General features: G+C 43.6%; 1 protein-coding gene and 1 pseudogene across 2 annotated transcripts in view; both read right to left on the reverse strand.

Annotated features, from left to right (window-relative positions):
• The window catches only part of CSRNP2 (cysteine and serine rich nuclear protein 2), a 77,281-nt gene that overhangs the window by 29,688 nt on the left and 29,116 nt on the right, over nucleotides 1–18,477 (reverse strand). Inside the window, exon 1 of one of the 2 annotated variants that reach the window (XM_077483679.1) lies at nucleotides 6,317–6,428. The exons of the other annotated variant lie outside the window; for it this stretch is intronic. The gene's annotated coding sequence lies outside the window, so the exon portion shown is untranslated. Of the gene's footprint in view, nucleotides 1–6,316; nucleotides 6,429–18,477 lie in introns of those variants that run through there. 2 annotated transcript variants of the gene reach the window in all.
• Nucleotides 17,932–18,039, reverse strand: LOC143986325 (U2 spliceosomal RNA; annotated as a pseudogene).

The raw sequence follows: 18,477 nt of genomic DNA on the forward strand, positions 1-18,477 counted from the left end.
TAACCACTTCACCCCCGGAAGATCTGGCTGCTGAATGACCAGACCATTTTTTGCGATACGGCACTGCGTCGCTTTAACTGACAAGTTGCGCGGTGCTGCACGCAAACAAAATTGACGTCCTTTTTTTCCCACAAATAGAGCTTTCTTTTGGTGGTATTTGATCATCTCTGCAGTTTTTATTTTTTGCGCTATAAACAAAAAAAGAGCGACGATTTAAAAAAACAAAAAAAAAAAAACACAAAATTTTGTACATTTTGCTATGATAAATATCCCCATTTTTTTTTTTTTTTTTAAAACAAAGCTAATTTTTTCTCAGTTTAGGCTGATATGTATTCTACATATTTTTGGTAATAAAAATTGCAATAAGTGTATATTGATTGGTTTGTGCAAAAGTTATAGTGTCTACAAAATAGGGGATAGATTTATAGCATTTTTATTATTATTATTATTTTTATTAATAATGACATTGATCTGTGATTTTTCTCGGGACTGCAACATTATGGCGGACACATCCGACACTTTTGACACATTTTTGGGACCATTGGCATTTATACAGTGATCAGTGCTATAAAAATGCACGGATTACTGTAAAAATGTCACTGTCAGGGAAGGGGTTAACATTAGGGGGCGATCAACGGGTTAACGGTGTTTCCTCTCTGTATTCAAACTGAAGGGGGGGATGAGACCGTCTAGGGGAGATCGCTGTTCATACTTTGTATCAACAGATGATTAGTCTCTTCTCCCTTCGGTGTGTCACAAGTAATCGTGGGAGCCGGGCGGTGTCGGTGACCAATGGGCACTCACATTGGTTCCGGGGGCGAGCAGCAGGTGCCCCTAGTGGCCACAGGCGGAGCGATCTTACATAACGTTGTTTCACCCAGCCGTGCCATTCTGCCGCAGCAAAACTGTGGCGGCTGTTCGGCAAGTGGTTATGCAGCCTACACCTGGATTAGGTCTATGAGCAGTACCAACCTGAACACAGAATGCTATCAGCTCTGAATGGAGCCAGTTCACACATCTCCGTGGCAGCTGCAGAGCAAATTGCAAAGGTCTTGCGTGTCTTTGGCTCCGTTTCAGGTCCGAATTCAATTCAGGCAAAAATGCAGGCCAGATTTGTCCCTGTAACAGAGAACAGGGATGCACCCGGACACCCTGCTGTGAGCCGCGTGCCAATTAAATGTGAACCCAGCCTAAATCGCTGTGAAATTTGATAGCACTATATAAGTACCAATAATAAAAATAATAATATGATAAATGCATGCTAGGGCATGTTAAGGGCCACAGAAAACACAAAATAAATACCGCGCTGCCTAATAAACCCTAACAGTGAATCAAACAATATATGAATAGCTGCAGCTCCATGCTTGTGAGATATGCACAAATAAGACAATAATATGGAAATAAAAGCTGCGGTAAAATAATAACAAAAGCAGTAGTTAGCCTCAAAGATTGAATTGACTACAAAAAGTGACAAGTATTAATTGTGATAATAATAGTGGTGAAAATAAGTCCATAAAAGAAAATCCAATGAGTGGACGGTGAAGGTGAACAGAAAATCTTAATCATCCAAATAACACCCTAAGTGCAATCCACCACCGTGTAAAATACGAGCTTACCAAACGGCAAGCTTATGTAAGCTTGTAGAGTAGGTCAATGTCCGATCAGCAATAGAATCACAGCACCCTTCTACAGTTAGGAACCAGAGACAATCGAGATGGCTCAATCCAATAGGCATAGAGGGATAATCACCAGGCAGGACCTCTACCGTGTCTCACAAACAGAGCATGCATCTTTGCTAGCTGACAAGCCCCGGCAAGACCCCGACGAATCCTTCAAATGGTCGTTGCTGACATCTTTTTCTTGGACACACGTACTGCCGAGGATTATACCACAACCAAGCATCAGTACACTGTATCGATGCTTGGTTGTGGTATGATCCTTGGCAGTACGTGTGTCTAAGAAAAAGGTCAGCGATGACCATTTGAAGGATTCATCTGGGTTTTGCCGGGGCTTGTCAGCTAGAAAAGATAGGAAAGAGATGGTCAGCAGGCAGGTAGAGTTCACAACATGAAAGGAGAATTTTCAAATAGGCTAATATTGGATTGTCAAAAACAACTATTGTGTGTATTAGTATTTAAAAAAAAGAAAAAGAAAAAAAAGAAAGGAAAAGCGACCATTTATGTGATCTGCTTCCTCATTTGACCTAAAAGCAGAAAATTATGACCAGTGTTCCAAGCTTTATATGCAAACTAGGGCATATCCTATTTCAATAAAATAAATTACTAAAACGACAGAACCACCTTAAAAATAGAAGATGGTATGGAGAGGTATCCATCACATTTACCTGACACTAAAATGCTTTGCAGAATTTACATCAATATTTGCATTCGCTTTTAATGTGTGCTTTCAATTCCGGTCTCACAGTAGCACTCCCGGGAAAAAAGCGAGAGTTTTTGGTCAGAGCAGTTTTCGCACAGTCGCAAGGACAAATAACAGGATTACTACCTGAAGGTTGTAAACAAGCAAGCTATCTCTTGTGAAATGTCTACCATTGCCTGTATCTGTCTGACCCCTTTGACAATAAAGATAACATTGAGATAATTTGGAGTTCCAGTGTGTGACCAATTCCTTGTTGTGTTTGTTACCCAAAGGGTTACTGCACAAAAAAAAAAAAAAAAAAAAAAGACGTTTCGATATACTTCAAGCATATTGCCATTGTTTTGAACACCTGTCCTATTCAATCCGTTATACGACAGATACACAGAAAAGGAAACACCTGTTTAGAAGCCACCAACAGCTACTATTCAGAAGTTATAGCTAGACGTTTTAGCAAATTTGTTAATGTCACTGAAAGCTGGGCATGACAAAGTAGAGATTCTGCTTAGGTACAATACACACGTCTAAAGTCCATCTCCAGTTCTCCTTTCCCTATCCAATTTATGCCCACCTGCCACCCCTTTTCTTTTTAAAAATCTTTGTGCATTATTGCAGGTTCCCTCTGCCCAACTGCATGACGCTCCTTTCAGAATTATTCCATGGGTTCAGACTGGCTTCATGATTACATAATACCAGGGGTGCACATTATTGATGCCCTGGGGGTTCACAGGAAGTTGGTTGCCATTTAACACAAAAAATAACCTGTGCTCCATCAAAGAACATTGAGGCTAATGAGGACAGTGCTGGCAAAGGCATGAGCTACCTTAAAAAAGTCGATGCAAGGCAGCTGTAATGTTACTGGCCAATTGCTGCAGAAGCTTATCTGAATTCGACACTACTACTACAAAAAAATACTACTACTACAAAAAAAGACTTTTAGGACTTCATTGATTTGGCCAGATTGTATTAGAAGTTGGGTTTTAAGGTCAAGATATCAATGGAAATTATTCCATGTGCTCTGTAAAGTGCTGAGAGTCAGCAAGATCAGACTGCAGTTTGGAGACAGATTTTCTACCTGGTAAAGCAAATTGACCCAAGTCATTATTTTTATTTTCACTATATCAAAGTACAAAGGGTATACATGAAAGATCCACTCTGGTCATACTAATGTGTCATGGTGGAAAAGAAGACTTAGTACCATGACCAATGGCACACCACCATAAAGGCGTACAACCATGGAGAGAAATATGGTCATGTCTATTCACTGGACCCATTGTAGCAGTGCAAAGTACAAAAAAAAGTGACTACCACATACAACATATGTATAATGCTCTGCATGCACAAAAATTCGAGCAGAGCAGACTAAAGGACGGGGCAAAAGCAAAAAGAAAAAAGGGGGAGTGGGGTGGGTTGGAAGGGTAAAACCTTGTTCCTCTCCCCACGGAGTCTTGCAGGGTCCACACGTCTCTAGGCATAACTACCATGCTTCTGTCATATTCATTAGGGATTTGTAAGCAGGGGAGTAATTCTCTTCCAATACTCCTGGCTCCTCCTCCTCCTCTTCTTCGCTTGCTGGGGGTACTCGTGCATGCTCGCTCCCGAGCCCCCACTCTGTGTGTCCACAAGACTCACATAAGAGGGCTCAGCCCCACCCCCTGCTCCCACTCTGGCTGTCATCTCAGCCAATGAAGAGACAGAGAACCCGTGAGAGAAGCTGCACTTGTGCATATGAATGGATTGTAATCTGGCTTGGGTAAGTATTGGGGAGGCTGTAGGGGATGCTGCAGACTGAAGTTTGTTTTTTACCATTATGCATAGAATGCATGAAGGTTAAAAACCTTCAGCTTTTAGAATCACTAGACAGTACATCAGAGAGATTGTGTCCTGCAAGGGCGTCTGGTCATCACACAGCCGTTTAAATTCTGTGAGGTTACAAGTGAAAGATGACACTAAGACGAGAGACGGCCAACAAGTAGGAAAGTTGTATTTTATTTGAAAAGGTCAAATATGTCTAGCTTGAAACCAACATGTGTCAGTGCCGTGAAGCTAAAATGGGGAAGAACGGGGAGAAGTGTGGAAAAATGTATTTGCTCTTGAACACTTTAGAGAAAATGCACCAGATCTTACCAATGGTAGGATGTAATCTGAGCCAAAAGGAATCCCAGTCGGGCACCAGGGGAGAGTCAATAGCAGAATGCCATTGTTTGCACCATTCAATGACTGTACCTAACTGGCAGGTGTCCTGGGAGGAAGCGATATCTGGAAGCGCCCTGCTTCCCTGTAGTTTCAATAGGCGTAGGATCGACTGGGGCAAATGTAATGGTTTTTGGGCCCATAATTTTTTTTTAAGAATGTTGTACTGATGGCTCGAAGAAATTAATTAGGGATGAACTTGCAGGAGGTACAGTAAGCAAGGCATTTTGTACATTTGAATAATAAAGCATCTGCCGACCAATGAGAAGGTCTCTCTGTGCCAGTTGTCCCATTTAATCACTGAAAGTAAGGGGGGGGGGGCGGTGAGGGGAGTTATTCTCAAAAGCGTCACCTAGATTCCTGGACAGATTTGTGCCCAGGTATCCAATATGTGCCATCACCCCTTTAAATGGAAAATTAGATGTCCAACTGAGTATTTGGGTAAAGAGATGTTTAATGCCTGAGACTTCTGGAAATGTATGCGGAAACTAGAGAGTGAACTGTATTTGTCTAGCTCGGTCAAAAGGTTCACGATGAAGAAGGAGGACATCGGCATATGCTGTGACATTCAAATAAAATGGTGTCCATACAGAGTGATCAGTGATATCAGGATGGTCCCTAATTCTGCAAAGAAAGGACTCTCACGTCAATTTATCAATGGGGGACAAGGGACAACCTTGCCGGGGTCCCATTTTGCATTAGAAAGTGGATTTTACCATGCAAGGAAAAAAAAGATCTAAATGCTCATTTTACTTACCTGAAGTCAAGTTCAAGTGATGATCTTTTTTCCCATTCCACTTCCTGGGGCCCTGCTTCAGATGTCCATGTCACAGCCTTTATGTTGTGGACGACACCTCATTATGGTGAAGGTGGCATGTCCTCTCTCATAGGCTTTGGAGACAGGAGAACTCACATGGGTGGTGAGGAGCCAGTACACAAGAAGATAAAGAGCAGGGGAAAATATCTGCTCCCCAGGGCAGGAAATAAGCTTGGCTTATAAAGGAAACCGTGATTGCGATCCATTACACAATGGAATGGCTAAGGAAGAGGTGTTTGGAATCAAAACTTAAAATGTAAAGTACATGATGCACAATGTACCATTTAAATTAAATTTTCCCTGCAAATGGGCTTTAAAGTAAACATGTAATGAGAGAATATGAGGGTTGCTATCGCCAAGCCTAAGCAACCACTAGCTGCCTGGCCATGTCAGGCTTCAGTACCCATCACTGAGCAAGACAAAGCATGAAGCAAGCTGAGGACTGAAGTTGACAGATCAGCATTAAACTTGCAAGAGGATATACATATTTATGCAAGATAAAACATCACCCTTTATTGGAATCCATGAGCATATCAGACCTAAAGGTCTTTGTCAGATCAGCATGACTGCCTGGAAACTGGCAACTTCAGAAGCAGAAATCTGGCAGCCTCCATACTTTAGTATAGGTTTTCCTAAATTCATTATTTGTGTTTAATTTACAGAAAACCTATAATGGTGAGAAATCAAAGCTAGCCAGCATAGTATATGGTCAACAATCTGCGCTGTCTAGATTATTATTCTAAAGGATTTATGTAGCAACAAGTTTATGCAGCCCTTTACAAAATAATGTGACATTACAGTTACAATACAATTTAAGACAAGAGAATGAGGAGAGCCCTGCTCATAAAAACATACAATCATCTTGTAGAACATTGGAAATATACATTACAGTAGCCTATAGATCTATTTAGGAGTGCATTGAAACTGTACCTTGCTGGCTGCTCACTGTACAGAGGGATACGCCACATCTCAGAAGGGAAACGCAGAGCAGTGTTGCTCGAATCCAGCATGCGTCTCCTCTCGTGATGTTAAGCAGGCGGGGAAAGTAGATGGGGAGAATTAGCAAAATTATGTAACACTGAGTGACTGCATCCAATAAGAGCAGCGTAGGCTGGCGTTCCCAGCAACAGATAATCCTGAAGGGGGGCTCATAGTGAGGGGGGGAAATAGAATTCACATCACTGCCTCCTTACTACACCTTCACATATTGAGCGGAAATAATATTTGATGAAGATGAAAGGTCCCTACTGCCTGGGTCTAAGGAAATTAATTCGTTAACCGGCTCCTTGGCAACAAATCAGACTGCACACAGACCACGTTATAGTGCATTGACAGAAAAATATCAGAAAACCTGTGCTGAGAAGTAGGTGACCACTGTTGACTTCATTTTAAAAACAGGCAAAGTGCCTAGCTGTCCCTGGCTTTAATACTATGAGTAACAGATGCAGAACAAGTTGGCAACCAGCCAGTGCAGTCTGCAAACTTAAAATGGTGTTAAACCCAAAACCAAAAATGTAATATATTGCAGCTCAACAATCATTAGATGTGGTGGCAGCATTCATTTTCTTTTTTAGGCTTTTCCACCTCAGTTTTCACCTGGTGATCTGGCTGGTAACACCTCCTGTAGTAGGTCCCTTTCACATTGGGTGAATCCACATGCTCAGCGGGGGATCTCTCCGCAGATTCCCACCAAGCAGGCGGATGACAGGGCCGTGCCCGCTCTGACACAGACACAGCCCGCTCTCCTCTATGGGGCGGTCAGATGGAAACGGACTGCATGTCCGTTTCCATCCAACTGTCATCCAATCCAATGGACAGATAGCGAACGTATGCTCCTATACTTCTACTATACTGTGGTTCAGGTGTACAATTCTATACCTGTACTATACTGTTACAGGTGTATATTTATATTATCTTAATACACACTGTGCAATAATGTGAGCTATATAAATGGAAGAGCGAAGGGTTGGCACATGTAGAGAACAGATCTTCCTGCTACTTTTCCTGCACTGGCAGAGGAATAATATGCGGGAACACCCATGACTCTTGTATTGTGAGTCTGTTGTAAGACTCTGCAAGAGAAGTTGGTATAATATCAGTTTACCTCTTGGAGGAATTGCATGGGGGGTTAACACAGGGAAACAGCTGTACAAAGTTACAAACCATTACAGGCTAACATAAACTTTGTATGTTGGGCATAGTGGGGACTGAAAAGCTGTACCACGTTTGTCCAGTCACCTCTACATATTTTTGCACTGTATACCAAAGAGCAAGTTTTCCTTTGCCTTTGGCAGTTGCCTTAAAGTGGTAGTAAACTCCGTTCTGTCACTTTTACTTATAGGTAAGCTTTATTGTAAGCTTACCTGTAGGTAACATTATCTCCTAAATGTGCACCGTTTAGGTGATTTTCACATAATTTGGGCCGATGTCACTGTCCATTGAGAGCGCTGTGCTGCAATCATGACTCCGTGTGCATAAGCAACGTCATCGCGGCTAGGTCCCTAAAATGGCCGGAACCTGCGAACCCCGAAAAGATCAACTAAAGGTGGAAGCCCAGACAGCGGTGACAGTGTGCTGCTGAAGGTTTTTTTTTTATAGAAAGTCTTTCATAATGTAGTATGCAATGCATACTAGCATATTATGACATTAACAAGCAGGGGATTGTTTTTATTTTTTGTGATCTCTGCCTCAAATAAAGCAGCATTGACTTATTGTCTCTTTAGCTAACCAACAGTACACAAAGAATTCATTTTCATGCATTAAATGTTTATTCCAAAGAAAAATGAATATATTTTATAAACTGTCCATCAATCCCCATATTTGGATGCAGTTTAAATGTTTTAGGAAAAAAATGTTTTTAGGAAAAATATAAATGAGTACAATGTAAAGTTTAATGGACAAATGACAACTGTTAATTACTGTAAAACTTTATGCAAACATAAGTAACACTTCCTAAAAGCATGGCCACATATGAATGGCATGGATAGAAGTGAAACCACCATTTCTGCATAGTGCTGGCCAGTGATGGAATAGATTGTTTCCTGCCTGCCAAATCCCATTTAATTACCCATCCCCTCTTCTATTCTAAACAAGTTCATCTAACTCTGATCAGGATTCTCATTGTGATGAGGGAATAATCTGCCAAGGGGATGACTGGAGCAGTGGAAATGCATTTACCAGGCCATCTCACTGGCAGCCTGTGCCAACTATGACATCACCAGGCACTGACTGAAGATAACAAATCATTGTCTATTCACTGTTCTTATCAACATTGTTTGTGGGTGCACGGATATACTATTCCAGCAAATAGTGTAATTTCTTTTTACTCTACGTTGGTGAAGTTAATGTTTCACATGCATTTTACAAAACATTCCCACCTACAATAAAAAAAAAAAAACAACAACTTTGCAGATCGCAGGCATCAACATTGTAAATAAAAGTGGACTAAACACCAAAGTACTTTTATGTTAAGCACATGCATTCATACTAAGTATTTTTTAACAGTTTAGAGATTCATCTTCCCAAAAAGATGCCACCATCTTTGTTAAGGCATCATGAAGATCCAGCATCTGTTTCTGGGAGCAAGATGTCAACTCGGAGGGTGAAGTAAATTAGTTTCTGTGCAGTTGCCTTCACATCCTGGTTATTTATGTTATCTTAAACAACTGGCGTTGCTGCTGGATAAACTGAAAGGACCACTTTTGTATTTACACAATTGGGTTGCAAAACTTGATTTTCCCTATATCACCTATGCAGTGGTAGCAGTAAGGCTAGAGCAGCTTATGGCAAATTTATCCCTCACCTACATGGACCACCAATCCGTGTTAATTTTAGGTCAAATTTTGATTTAGTTTTAGTCAAAGTCTTTTGACTAAAATGCATTCTTTAAAGCTGAGCTCCACCCAAAAGGGGAAACTCCACTTGTCAGCCTCTCCTCCCCACCTTTGCTGTCACATTTGGCATTTGGGGAGCGGGTACCTGTCAAAACCAAACTAAAACTTTTGTTTTAGTTTGCCACCGCAAAGCGAGCCAAAAGTTTGCCCCACCTCCTACCACCACTCACCCCCCCTGCCGCCGTCCCATTGAGAAAGCATATGCACAGTAGGAAACCGGGTGTGAAGCTGCAAGGCTCCACTGCCAGTATCCCTTAGCCAAGATGTCACTGGCAGCACCCGAGAGCCATTTCAAGAATCAGCATGGGTGAGGACATTGCTGAATGCCTGGACAGGTAAGTACCCCAATAGTAAAAGTCAGCAGCTACAGTATTTAAGCATTTCTCTAGAATTTCCAAACTCATATACCCCTGGAGTAAAAATCTAGCAACATGAAGTGGGGATGGGGAAGTGGATGGGGAAGTAAATGGGAATGTACAGGGCATAGAACTGGTCTGGGGAGGCTATTTTACACATTTCTAAGCACTGCTACCTTGCTGGGAGGAGAAACACTCAGCACGTGGTTTGCAGGGCATTGTTCCAGAACTCCCAGGCAGCCAGAAGGAATCTGCGTCTCTCAATCAATAAGCCCATCAGGAGGATGGGGCTTTGACAGATGGAGTTGTGAAAGTGAAAATTCAGGTGGGTAAACCTCCCTGTCATTTAAATTCCATTTTCGCTTGTAGACAAAAAATGGAATTGATTTTCGTCAGTTTTTCAATTCGCTTTATTCAAATTTTATTTTAGTTTTTTTTGTCACTAAACGTAATGTGGATGAATATTATGACAAAAATATTTTTGACAAAATTACCATTGCCACCAATGCAAAGGGGCAACTTTCCAATAACCAACAACAAACATCTACATTGGCCACCAATGTTGGGGGAAGCCACAAATTTTACTACCTTCGGCCGCGTACACACGGGCGGATTGTCTGTCCAACTTAGTCCGCTGAACCGTGTTTCAGCGGACAATCCGCTCGTGTGTGGGCTTCAGCGGACTTTTTCAGCGGACTGTCTGACGAACAAAGTCTTACGGAATTTACGTAATTTTGTCCGTTCAAACTTGGTTTTGTCCGTCCAAACTTGGTTTCAGCGGACAGTCCGCTCGTGTGTAGGCAAGTTGGACGGACTAAGTATGGCGCATGCTCAGAAAGGATTTACACGGCCGAAGGTTGCATTGCAGTGTATAGGACGTCGTTTTTCTAGTCCCGTCGTACGTGCTGTACACGTCATCACGCACGCTTTCAGCGGACTGTCTGCTCATCGTGTGTGGTCAAGTCCGTTCATTCAAATTTTGAACGGACTGTCTGTCGGACTTAGTTGGGCAGACAATCCGCCCGTGTGTACGCGGCCTTAGCCATCAGGATTAATCATAATTAATTCAAAATTACTGAAATTTTTTTGTTAAAAACAAAAGGGGCGTTAAAATAATTTGCAATGGGCAAACACACTAGTTAGCCACAGTCTTCATTCATCTTTTTAAATCGTTCTACAAATTCCTGATCAGCGAGCTGTGGCTATATTTTTAAGCTGGGGTTCCAAGACCCGAAAATTGCAAGTTTTTTTTCTAGGGTAAAAAGTTTGGAGAGAGTTTTGCTCCATTTAGAAGTAATAGAAGTAGGACAACACTGCACATTTTCTATACAGGTCTGTTTAATACCTTATACAGTCACATCTTCCTGAACCAAAGATATAGCTTATAGAAGATAAATTGCTACACATTTTGAATGGCAGTTAGATCCCTTTCACACTGGGGCGGGGTGGGCCTTAGTGGTATAGCGTCTGTAGTTTTACCACTTGTATATTGGCGCTTTTTGGCCACCAGTGGGGCACTTTTAACCCACGCTAGCGGCCGAAGGGGTTAATAGCGCGCCCATGTTGCGGTGCTGCCGAAGCTTTTTTCAGGCGATTCGGCTGCACTGCCCATTCATTTCAATGGGCAGGGGCAGTGGAGGAGCAGTGTATACACTGCCCCAAAGATGCTGCTTGCAGGACTTTTTTTTCCCCATTCTGCAAGTGCACCACCCCAGTGTGAAAGCACTCCGGCTTTCACACTGGGGTGGGCTTGAGAGGCGCTATTTTAGTTCTAAAACGCATGAAAAGCGCCACAGTGTGAAAGACCTCTTTAATGAAAAAATGCAAATCATTAGCATTTACAGCCACTAAAAAAGGTATTTAGGAACACCCAACCCATCATTTTAACCCTTGCAGTATAGATGGCAAAACCAAGGGGCTCTGTGCAGATAAAGTACCTACAGTATGATTATTAAGTACAAAAACTAAACTCAGACACAGCTTATTAAGCTTAGACACAAGCTATTAGGTCGGGGTTCTCCACACTGTGGCCTGCTGCAAGATTTTAAGTGGCCCTCTGATTGGGATGCAGATGTAAGGAGGTAATCAGATGTAAGGGGAAGGCCAATGTAAGGAAGCCTTTGATGGGAACGCTGCTGTAAGGGGGGAGACTGAGGGGCTCAGGTTTACTTGGAAATGTTTTTTTTACTAGTTTTTTTTTTGTTCTAAATCATATGATGATTAAAAAAAAAAAAAATAAGTTATTCATTTACCAAATTGATTTTTTTTGTGTGCGTGAATATTTGCCAATTTTGTGGTGTGGTCCTCATACTGAAAAGTCTGGAGACCCCAGAGTTACATCAATGCATTAGGACTTAGCTAGATAGGTCATAAAGTATACATTTGGGTGGTGAAACTAATGTAAAATGCAACAAGATTTAAATAGCCTGGAAACATTTGCTTCTACAGAAAATAAAAGCGTGCACTTTAACTTTCCCCAAAGTACCATCACTTTCTAGAACGCCAGTACATTACACCTGCACTGCAGTCTGTACAGACCCTTATTTGACATTATGGGCTGCCAAACAGCACAATATTGAAGCACAGAAAGCTTCAAGGAAGACGGGTTAGACAAGGACATATATGCAATAACCTGCTTAGGAAATATGCTCCTGTACGAACAGCCAAGGATCTAGTTTCACTTCTGCTTCAATAACATCCCGCCTTTCCCATCCCTTTCATAGCCTCCATGACATACAACTTCTCCAGTCATACCTCCTTTCCCCCCCCCAATCTTTTGCCTGCAATGCCGACAACTCTGTTCATAGGTCAGAGCACAAAAACAAGAATTGAAAACATCCTGCTGAAAAAAATAGTTCAATTTAAGATACTTAAAGAATGACTGCTATACAATATTAGCTGGAAATTACAATGTACTCATCGCTCAATGAATAGCATGCAAAAAGTCCGCCTGTCAAATCTGCAGGAATAAGTGACATTTATTTGGTATTATACCTTCTGCTTCAGCAAGGTCATTAACTCCGAGTTTATAGGTTAAATATATGTTCTATAAAATGGCCTGTAAACAAGACAGCCATTCTGTAAAGGTGACAAGGACAGGTTAATATGATTTATTGGGTGTGTAGAAACTGACCTAATCTAGTCACCAGACTTTATATAGGACAGGCACAGATGGCCATTTAGGAGATCATCCAAGGCCTGCCTGATCACTGAAAGTTCCACCAAATGGCTGGGAAGCAGGGACTACTCCACACATCTATTTATGTGATTTATGTTTGATATTTTTTTTCACACCACCCACCCTTTATACATTAGCAGTATTGCCTCCATTTGTTTTGTTACGTTCACACACTCTCTTTTACACAGGGACTACTCCAAGCTACAAGAAATCTAAGTAAACCAGAGACCCAGTAGACTGGGTAAATCCGCTCAGACTGCCATCCAAAAGGAGAGCCGAGACATGAAACCAAATGACTGTCAAAGTCACTTACCTCGATCACCGGTCCAGAGACAGAAAAGACATGCAATGGCAAATTGATAATCACCTGCGAACATACAGTAGATAAACCTAAAGTTGTAGCTTTTGTTGCTTTTCAAACAGAAGTAACACCTTGGCCTGGCTGGACAATAAAAGACCACCCCAGGTATTCCAGGCATAAAAAAGTCCAAATGGTAAAGGACAGGTTGAATTCCAGTTCTGAGTTACGACTCATGCATGCAGTAGGTTGTTCAGGTACCCTATAATGCAGTGGTCATCAAACCTGTCCTCAGGGCCCACTAACAGGCCAGGTTTGCAAGATAACTGAAACACATCACAGGTGATATCATTTGTTGCTCAGTGATTGCAGTATTCTAGTCTGCATCTCCCCAAGGTAATACATAAAACCTCCGCCTTATGTCTCCAGATTCAGGCATCTGGGCTGGTACCATTTGCTCGTTGGGAGCATTCCCCCTTGCCAGGCGGCATCCTTGGACATTCCCGAACGCTGTGCCTCACGGCGCATGCGCGGGGCCACGCGGGTTCACGTGATGCACGGACGTCACGCAATTGCGACGGGAATGATGTAATTTCGGGGCTGCTCGCGTCCTTCCGGGACACTGGGGAGGCCACACAAGGCCAGCCTGGTTGGCGGCCATGCACCATCAGGTAGGGATAGGTTGGCATGTGGGCGGGTCACGCCTGCTGTTGATCTCCTGCAGGTGTGCAGATGCCGCATTGGGGTTATAAATGCCTCCTATACAGGGAGGTGTCACTTATCTCTACTCCCACACGAGGAAGACCATATGAACACCCAGCCCTCTAATGGTATGCATCCTTTGCTATTTTGGCTGGGCATTATCCCAGCTTTATCTAGCTGTAACATTTCTTTGAAGGCTTGATATATAAACTTTTCATATGATTTGATTTGTCTATAGATGGGCGATTTTTGCCTTTTTGCACTCTGAGTGTTAGGGAGTGACTGTATTTAAGACCCATCCCGGGTGGGGTCTTTACTTACAGTCTCCTTCTACCGGGGTCCTCTATGTAATATATCCAGGTAATACTTTCTCTTAGCAGCCCTTGTGTATTTTGCGGTCTGGGTGTACCTGTCCTGCCATTTCTTTTTCCCTCTCACGGCACACATACATTTTCTTTCACTCCCCCCCCCCCCCCATTTGCATGTCTTGTGTTTTATACATATTCACTGTGCATTTGTGTACACCTTTTGTCTTACACTAGTGTTTGCACCCCCCCTTTTTTTTCACCCCAGCACACACTGCAGTATACACCTATTGCCTCTTTTCACCATTCTCATATACTCTACAATTCACCTTAATTTAAATACATATTATGTAGCTCACTTTTTGTTTTGAATCTTGATTGTTTCACTCATTTATTCGTTTTTAGATGAGTGTCATTTTCACTTTTTTCAGTCACTATCTCAAAGCCCCACACACAGAAACCATGGGTGAGCAATACTATCCTTGGGCACTTGGGACTACTTGAAATCTTCCTCTGTGTTCAACACATACAGACGTGTGTGTGTGTGTGTGTGTGTGTGTGTGTGTATATAATTCGCACTGTACAATTATGCACTGTACTTGCCTGCCCATTTAATTTTGTGCATGCTATGCTAATTGCACATTTGCATGGAATTTCGCTGCAGGTAGGACCTGTCTACCTTCTGGCTGCTGATGTTTGCACTCCCTCCCTTGTTGTTTATGGGAGGGTAGCTATAAGTGTGACCTCTCGTAAGCCACACCATTGGACCCAGTTTTCCTTTTTCCCCCTGGTATACGGCGGCGACTGAGGGCTTTGGAACCCCATGTGGGGAGAGACAAGTGGTCTGTTTTTAAGAGGGATCTCCACTGGAAATGTTCTCTATCTCTTTGGATGTACATTACTGGGTAACTATACTACAGTACAAGGTATCCATACTATATAGAATTATTTTTTTTTTTTTGAAAATTTATTTTTATTGAACAGTTTTTAAACACATACAGAACATACAAAGGGTCCCAAAAACCCCAGTCCCCCCCCCCCCCCCCTTCCCACCCTCTCCCCCCCCTGTGCAGCCCCCCGATCAACTTCTGAGCGTAATCCCTATATAGAATTATTAATTGATACATGTTCTCACAATGTTCTTTCCCTCTAGCGGGCCACCCCTCTGAAGAAGACCCCCATGTTGGGTTGAAACACATCAGTCTTATCTCCACTGTCGTTAATTCTGTACAGTATTTGTATGAAGTTGTTGTCTGCATATGTACACCCATTTTTCTATTTTGTTTTACCGTATATACTCGAGTATAAGCCGAGATTTTCAGCCTCTTTTTTGAGGCTGAAAGTGCCCCCCTCGGCTTATACTCGAGTCATCGCTGTCTGTCTGCCCGATCAGCGTGTCGAGCAGACAGACAGCGGCCATTCTAGGATTCAAAGGCCGCGCCTCCGTCTCCGCCTTCGCCTGTGATAGGCGGAACACTGAATTTCCCAGCAGTCTGTGTTCCGCCTATCACGGACGTCCTCTCATCCTCGTCCGTAGTATGAGGATGAGCGGACGTCCATGATAGGCGGACCACTGACTGCTGGGAAATTGAGTGTTCCGCCTATCACGGACATCCGATAGGCGGAACACTCAATTTCCCAGCAGTCAGTGGGAAATTGAGTGTTCCGCCTATCACCGACGGAGGCGCGGCTTTTGAATCCTAGAATGGCCACCGACGAAGAGCTGCGGGACGGGCCGGGACGCAGGCCGGGACGGGACGCAGGCCGGGACGGGACGCAGGCCGGGACGGACACAGGCTGGACGGACACAGGCTGGACGGACACAGGCTGGACGGACACAGGCAGGCTGGACACAGGTAGGCTGCACGGACACACACACACACACACACACACACACACACGGATGCATGCACACACAGGGATGGATGGACACACACGGATGCATGGACACACACACACACACACACACACACACGGATGCATGCACACACACAGGGATGGATGGACACACACACACACGGATGCATGGACACACACACACACACACGGATGCATGGACACACACACACACACACACGGATGCATGGACACACACACACACGGATGCATGGACACACACAGGGATGGACGACACACAGGGATGGACAGGCATGTCTCACCCTCGGCTTATACACGAGTCAATAATTTTTTCCAGTTTTTTGGGGGTAAATTGGGGACCTCGGCTTATATTCGGGTCGGCCTATACTCGAGTATATACGGTACTTTATTTTTGCACAGTGTAGCTCATGTTTTTACCAGTGTGCTACATCTTCCTATATTAATAAATATTGCATTTTTTTTTATACAATACTCCTTTACATTTATGTTTTTGCTGCCTAAAAACCCCACTGTGGGGGAATTTTTCCCATTTTCTATACACAAAACCTGGCCTGTTAGTGGGCGCAGAGGACAGGGTTGATGACCACTGTTATAATACATATGCCTCACAAACTCAAGGCGGCTAACAATGGTGCCAACGTTTTAGTGAACACTCGAGAAGCTGTGGACAAGGACAAGGCTGCATACTGAATTCTCTGAAGTGCAAGAACCTGTGGTAAATGGGCATCTTGAATTTGCAGATTTTGACAAAAACAATCAAACATTATGAGATGCAAGACAAGTTGTAGTCTGCCCTTCTTAGACACCATAAAGAGGTTTGAGTAGGAAGCTTGAACATTTTTTTTTTTTGAAAGCCTGTGGCGTGCAAAACACACTCAAAAACTTCACCCGGTGCATAAAAAATGTGCACACACAAAGAGTGACACAAAAAAGTGCAGACGAGTACACAAGCCCTCTAAAATCAGAGGGCCTTGTCCTGAATTCCCCGGGGCGTTAGGCTGCTGACAGGGACAAGGACACTTAAAACTTGGTCTTCCTGGCCGAAACCAGTCAGACCCCGTTCTTTGGAAGGTCTGCCGAGACAAACCCACCCAAATACTAGGTGAGGCTCCCCCGAAGGGAGACCCCAACCCTAAGGAAGAGGGCGAACCAAGCCAGAAGGCCATGTCCACCCCCTCCGCAGACTTTCAGGACAGGCCCTGGGACCTGTGACCCTACTCATCAAAGCAAACGTGCAAAATGACAAAACAAGACTTGACAAACACACACTGAAAATAAATAAAAAGTGGGGAAGGGATAGTGGAGAGATGAGTGAAAAGGTGGTCATTATGTGAAACAATGACCAGGCCCTCCGGCCAGGAATAAAAAATTCCTCTGGTCCCAGCCAAAAGGCCCGGCCCAAGAGGCAGGCGCTAAAAAAAGCGTGTTATGGTGCGTTGACCTTGGTGCCCAAAATCAAAGTGACCCTCACTCACAGTGATTCTTAGGCACCCCTGGACTGCCACTCCAGGGGCACATACTCCATAGGCTTTCAAGACCGCCCTGACCCACGGTCCGGACCACAGCAGCCCCCACCCTAGAAAGGAAGGCATGAAGATCAGGAAGCTTGGTGAGAGCCCTTTACCATCAGGCTCCACCGTCGCTCCCATCACTCCTTCCTAATTACATTCAGGAAGTACTAACCGCTCCTCCCCCCCACGTAGAGAGCAGCCGGTATTCTCTCCCGAAAAACTGTCCAGGGCTAGAACTACCCCAATCCAGGCCAGAAGGCCAGGTACTCGACCCTCTGGGTCAGACCAGTGGCAGCACCCATCCTCACCAGGATCATCCTTCCAGACGGCTCAGGCAAAACCATGCATTGGCCCCCAGTTTACTGTCGGGCGGCACGACGTGGCCCCTACCGAAACCGTCCTTCCGGATGCTAATTACGCCATCGGAGAGTGCTGACCAAACCCTCTCTACTAGGGATGGAACAGCGCCTCCTTTGGCAACTGATAAGAACAGATACTACACTTGATCTTAGCCAAAAGGCAGAGAAGTGATACTGCCGCATAAACGGAGCCCCATATGGCCACGCTGATTGTAACAACTGACAGCTAGTACAAGGAACTTTTCACCGTACTACTGTCCGGGGGGGGGGGGGGGAGAATGGGGCAGCAGCTGCAGCATTGGGACATGTAACATGTTCCCAAAAGTGAACTTATCCTTTAAGCCTAGTACACATGATCAGAGAATCCGACAAGCAAGCATACGATAATCTGGTCGTTAGTAGACAGCTTTCGAGAGCCAATCACGACAGTTCATCCAAAATTATCCAAAGGGACAAACACGAAAATTTTTCTTGTACAATTCAAGATTATCCAAATTTTGTTTAATCAGTACAGTTTTTGTCCAAAAAAAATAAAAAATCATAAGTGTAAAACCACGCATACTCGGAAAATGTCAGAATTCATAACACAACATATTACACTTCCAAAGTTG

This window comes from Lithobates pipiens, unplaced genomic scaffold (genome assembly GCF_037356315.1).
Source record: "Lithobates pipiens isolate NorthernLeopardFrog02 unplaced genomic scaffold, aLitPip1_a1.2 Scaffold_16, whole genome shotgun sequence".
NCBI classification, from domain to species: Eukaryota; Metazoa; Chordata; class Amphibia; order Anura; family Ranidae; genus Lithobates; species Lithobates pipiens.